Here is a 392-nt window from a genome sequence, read left to right on the forward strand (position 1 = left end):
TCCATCGCGAGCTGCCGTAGCAAGTGCTGAAGCCCCACTTGGTCCCTGGTGGAGAAGGAGGAAGAGGAGGAGGAGGAGGAGGAGGAGGAGGAGGGAGTTGGCGTGCAGGGGCCTGGATTTAGCAGAGGGTGGTCTCTATGGTGGGCAGGAAAGCGTATAAAGGGGATTGTTTTTGTAAAAGGGCAGGTTTTCTAAAAAAAAAACGGGGAATGAAAACGCTGGCAGCACCAGCAGGGTTTAGCCTGAACTGGATTCAGACCTTCTGACTCTGGCATGTGGACAGCTGAGTTTATGAGAACGGGACACTTGCTTTTTAAACACCCCTGGCTCCCAGACAGAATGGTTACACCCATTATCACCCATCTCCCCCCTTCATAGGAGCAGCAGCTCCA

The 392-nt window shown here is 53.1% G+C and overlaps 1 protein-coding gene across 1 annotated transcript in view; it reads right to left on the reverse strand.

Moving 5' to 3' along the window:
- The window catches only part of gpm6aa (glycoprotein M6Aa), a 46,870-nt gene extending 46,831 nt beyond the window's left edge, over window positions 1–39 (reverse strand). The window contains exon 1 of the mRNA XM_061726179.1: window positions 1–39. This exon is cut by the window's left edge and continues 303 nt beyond it. The gene's annotated coding sequence lies outside the window, so the exon portion shown is untranslated.
- Window positions 40–392: the final 353 nt, after the last annotated feature.

This window comes from Cololabis saira, chromosome 7 (assembly GCF_033807715.1).
Source record: "Cololabis saira isolate AMF1-May2022 chromosome 7, fColSai1.1, whole genome shotgun sequence".
Lineage (NCBI taxonomy): Eukaryota > Metazoa > Chordata > Actinopteri > Beloniformes > Belonidae > Cololabis > Cololabis saira.